Source organism: Atta colombica, unplaced genomic scaffold (genome assembly GCF_001594045.1).
Source record: "Atta colombica isolate Treedump-2 unplaced genomic scaffold, Acol1.0 scaffold35, whole genome shotgun sequence".
Classification (NCBI taxonomy): Eukaryota; Metazoa; Arthropoda; class Insecta; order Hymenoptera; family Formicidae; genus Atta; species Atta colombica.
In genome coordinates, this window is record NW_017259459.1 from 1,628,217 (window position 1) to 1,633,983 (window position 5,767).

Genomic DNA, 5,767 nt, shown 5'->3' on the forward strand with positions numbered 1-5,767 from the left:
CTGGATACGAACGGGGCGATTTCGAAAAAAATATTTGTTGTCTTTGCAGACAATAAATATAGGCGTACGTAGGTACTCTGTTACACAGAAATCAAAATGTGGAAACACGCGCAGCACTTGAATATCAACTGAATTGGATATCGAGTGCACTCCCGGTGCTCGGGGATGATCAAATATTTTTTTCTGTTGCACCGTACTTGTTGGGGAAAAAAATGTATTCACGTCGGAGTGATCATTAGTCGCGAATTCTAAACGTAGCAGCGCAAGAAACAGCGGAGAATGTCCTATCGTTATACATCCGTTCGCGATACACGAAAAATTGTTCTGCACTGAAAACTGGAAGCTATAGTAGCGACGAGTATTTAATGGAAATTTGTCTTGAAATTTTTTCGTGCGCACAGCCGAACGGCGCTGACAATTTTTGTAAATTTTTGGCGCGTCACGCGTGACTACTTTGACGCCTCGAATTTCAACGGGCGTCATTGCTGCACACTGATATTCAAGAAACATCAAGAGCTATGTATCAAACGTGTTTCAGTTTTATTTCAAAAACGGTAATTCCTTAAACACCGTAATTTCACGTATAATTGCCGTACCGCGAACAACAGAATTCAGAGTTGTTAAAATTAGGCAAATTTTTTTTTTTTTTTTTTTTTTTTTACAAAAAGACGTACGCGTTGCGGATTAATCGTCGCTCGCAAACGCGGATGATTGTAACGAAGAGAACCGAGGGCGATGCACGCGATACTCGCGCGCCGTTAGCGGCGCACGCCATTTTTGAAAAAAATTCCTCGTTCCCGACAAAACGACTCGACGCTCGCGGCCGGGCGAATCCTAAAATTCTGCCTTGAAGGGTCGTTAGGTTAACGCGGTGACATCGGAGGTGGTGGGCTGCTCGCTGTAATATATCGAATGATGAATCCTCGCATCGCAAACCCATAAAAACCCGTCAGCTCCGGACAGATACGAGATACGCCCTATTACTGTCCACCAACACCCGAGCGCCCCAGCGCCGTCCAGTTCGCAACGGCTAACTAAATTACCAGTTACATTTTTTACTGTCCGATCCCTGGGCGTTTTTTACCATCGTATCGAACGCAATGAAATGCTTCCCTAGGTCGTCGCGGCGGAGCACTGAAAGGCCGGCACCGAAAATGTTCCACGAGCTTTTTCGTGCTACGGTAAAACGATAGATTCGAAAAATAAATATGCGCCACCCCGCCCGTAGCGGGCGTAAACGCGCCAAAAAAATATGGCTCGAGATATAAATGCGTGTATTTTCGAAAATTTTCGTGGAGCACTCGCAACACCTGCCCTTAGGCGGTGACATATTTTCTACGTAGGAGTAGGAATAGTTTTAACGTAATACGATATTGTTATCTCTTCGCTTTTTTCCCCGCATCCGCCTGAAGCTATGATCGATGCAATACGAAGACACATCTTGGCGAGTGGTTCCTTAAACCTATTATGTAAGACGGATATAATTATCAGCGAAACGTTTAATTGATAGAATTAGATCATGCTGTAAGCATTAATAATGCTTACCAATACCATGGTGTGATACACACATCTAAATATGGTACTATTTAGATGTGTAATTATTGCAGGTTATTACGAGAATATTCCTTAAGTGACTTTAATTGGATGAGGATATAATCGTCTGCTTATTATCCGGAACTATCTAGTTTTCTTGATGACCCGAATAACTTTCCATCTCCATTTTTAAACGAGATTATCTCGGATACATTTTAACGATGTATTTAAGTATGAATATGATATATTTAAGTCTTTTCTCGAATTATTTAGATTTGCGCGAATAAGCTCTATTTTACTAGAATGCCAATTCGGAGAATAAATAGAACCGCATAAAAGTCATAGCATATAGTAGATTCGACTCCCTGTAGTCGCTTATACTCTTTTATATCACTCATATATCTGTGCATGGTCAATAAAATTACGCGAAAAATAATGTCACATTGTCGATATATCGTAAACGCGCACGCGACAAATTTTGTGCAAATGCCCAAAACTGCGGAAGAAAAATTTATTAACTGTGAACCGTGCCGTGGATTGGTTCGGTCGGCCAGTCGAGTCGCGATTTTATTTCACGAAGAATTTTATTAGGCGCTCGCAAAATCAGCAATAACTAATATTTTACTATTTGCCGGCCCCGAGCCAAGGGACTGCGGGTTATAAAATAAAATGTTGCGCGCGTTTATGCGACTGCCGGACCACTCGTTTCGGAAGTGAGACGGTGTAAATTTTACAGTGCGCGGACGATAAACGTGTGCGCGAGATGAAACATGGTCCGAACATTTTTCTTTGCCATCCATTTGCGCGTAAGTTACGTGGTTTATTTTTTTTCACTATCGTTATCTATCCGATCGATGTCGTTTTGAGCTAGGAACGTCTAAACATTAGTTTAGAATAGAAACATTCATTTTCGAAAAACAAAACGTATTGTATGTCGAGCGAAACAGTTTAGACGAATTCAGAATCCCACTTCTCAAGTCGACACCTTAATCACATCGTTGGTCCATGAAAAATGCAACAAGGTAAACTTCTACGCTTATGGCGGTTTCCCGGAAGAAGTATGCTGCGCGGTTAACCTAATTTATGCCAATATTCACCCGGGAAGGTTAAAGGTACTGCATCTTGAGAGCCATCAAGTCGTAACAGATAGTCTGTATTCGTTGCCTAAGTTATGACCTCGTAGGGCCGACTTTATCCCTCGTAAAAAAGCTTGAACGGCCTTCCGAAACGAGGGAGGGCGCATAATTATTCGACGCGTCGCTTATTCCAGGCTGGTCCTTTTAACTTTACTGTCTCCTCGGACATGTATACCCGTTGAAGTTAAAAACTATACGAGAGCGACTACGTCAGTCACAAGGCGAGAATGGATCTCGGTATCAATGCATGTGCAAACGACATCGTAGATAGCAATCGATAACGACCGAGTGGCGTCGAATATATGTTTGTCCTAATATAACGACCCAATTAGCAAGATCGTTCGAGATACGAAAAATTCAGAGTAAATAAAAGGGAAAGAGCTGCGACCAGTCTGATACACCTGCCGTAGTGAATTTTTTTTTATGATGTGTTAAAATGGCAGAACTCCTTTTAATGCATTTCATGTAAAAATTTATTCTACAAAATATATATTGTTTTGCATCAGTGTATTCGTCACAAAAAATGCGATTCATAACAACGGAGAATGGGCGAAAATAAAGTAATAATGCATGTCGCATATCGACAGTGTCTTTGTTCCTTAAATGAAAACATAAAGTATTATATTTTTGGAGAACTTGTGATGCGTGTATTGTACCATAATAAATATTAACCCTTCCGGAGGGACGCGCGCGCGAGCGCGTAATCAGTAAGGCAAGCGTAACTATACGGAGTTATCAAATTGATCAAGCCAAAATAATCTGTGCGAGCGGCCACCTCAGTTATGCGCCATAAACGCAGTGTATGAGCAATACCGCGTGCCATCTAACCATGTATACCTACGAATAAACTAGCGTCCACGAAGCCACCATCCGTGGGATCGCCAACACAAACGCGGGGAACATAACATAACCTGGTGTCACGCGCAGGACTTTACAACTCTACCATCTCGTCTCGTTTCTCCTCTTCTCCTCCCTGACTCCTCCGTTTCTCCCTCTATCCCCTTCTTGCCATCCTCGTCAGCCATCGAGCACCCTTCGTGTCGCCTTTATACCGTCCAAACGGTTCCCTCTTGATGCTATCTCTTTATCGCCTCATGTAATATCCGGGGCACTCACTGTCGTTTCAAAAATGTGCTCTCAGACCATTCGCGCACAAACGGAACCGATCGGTTCCACGTGTTGACATTTCGGCGAAAGTGTTTTCAGCGTTGGTGAGAAAATAGGACTCTCGAGACTATAACAACCGAGAGGTAGTAGGAGAACGGTAGCTGCCGTCCAAATCGGAAAGGAGAACATCAGAGAGTTAAGAAGGGGGTGGATGCGAAGTGTAACAATCTCCTGATACTACGGAGAACGAGGAGTTTGTTGAGGAAAAATTTCAGTTCGGAGATTACGGAAAAAGCGAGAAGCGCGCAGCAGTAGTAAAGAGTCGCCACTCGTCGATGTCTCTACGCATTACTGGTATGTGGCTATTACATTATTACAAGATTCTAAAATAAGAGCAAATCTCATCTCCTGCGTATATCTGAGGGCACCATTAACATCGACAACGTTTATGACTTACTTTTAGCGAATTTCATGCGTGATTTACACAGCCAATTGTGTATCAAAATGGAGTCTAGATAACAATCTTACGTATATAATAATCATATTTGCCTTAAGTATATTGTATTATAGTGCAATGCGTGAATATTATAGTACAATAGACGAATAAATACGGTTCTTTTTATGTCCTTTCTTCCAAAAAGTTCAACATCTTAATTTTAGAAATTTAAGAGGTTATCCTAATTTTCCTTGTAAACAAGATAAAAATGGAGAATTTTAATTGATTAAATAGTAGAATCCGTCATTGCTAGCGAATGACAGAACGAGGATCAAAACTGGTCGAAGCGTAGCAAGAAGCGAAAAGAAAAACGATCGCGAAACGGTCGAGCATGGTAACACTGCCGAAGAGGCACTGAATATCCGCTGGCAGATATTACTATAATGCAACTCTGGACATAAACGCGTTTACGACGCGCTGCGTTGTCATTACGCGGCCCCTGCATCGTTCGCCAGTGGCTTTAACTTTATCGGCACCACCACCAACGAGGGTCGCGTCACTGACGATACCATCGCCGTTACCAGCATTACAACTACCAGAAAGCAAGCAGCAACAACAGCGCGTTCCCCTGCCGCGCACCGCGCGCATAAGAGTCACGGACGCTGTGCTCCGAATGTGTTCTCTTCTTAGACTTCCTCCTCCCTCCCCAAAGGAACACCTGTCTGTCATGCTTTACGTGCTCGTAAAAATTAATCGTCTATAATTAGAAAAATCGCAAGAGCGGCATGCTGTACCATACCGGCGGTCAGCTTGGCGCGAGGTAGAGAAGCTTCTCTCGGCCGTTTTCGGAGAGAGCTCCCGGAGAAACAAAGGTTTCCCGTGTGAATTTTACGACATTGAATCGCACCAATCGTGGCCGCGTGGTCCCTCAGCTTATCTCTGCATTAAGCAGTGTCTACAATGAGATCTACAATGAGATTTTAAGGCGTGAAACTTAAGCTTTAAGCTCTAAACCGCAAGAAATTGACTAATTAAGTCAATTATTCTCCTCACATTCGATTTTGATTGGTCAATTTCTTATAACTTATTAAAATTTTATGGGCTTTCTACAATAAGCCATTATCTAAGTTTTAAGCCGTAAGAAACTGGATCAATCACAGTCGAATGTAAGAAAAATAATCCTTTATGATCGATCAATTTCTTATGGCTTAAGAATTAAAGCTTAGATAATAGAGAGTTTTTGCAATAACGTGAATCCAGATACACAAAAAACTTACTAAAATCACGTTATCTTTTTCTTAATTAGTTGTTAAGGAGATAATCCGACCTTAACCTTCATCGTATCTGGATAAACGATATTGCAAAAGAAGATTTACCTTAAAATCTTATCGTATAGATACCGCTTTAAGTGTGCGGCATTAGCTAGTTTAATTATACGAAAAAGACTTTTCGCTTCAAGCTTCTTGTATATTTTGCAGCAGATTACACGACATCGATTCACTTGCTTTTCACGTTTATAGGCATTACGCACGGATATATATATATATATATATAT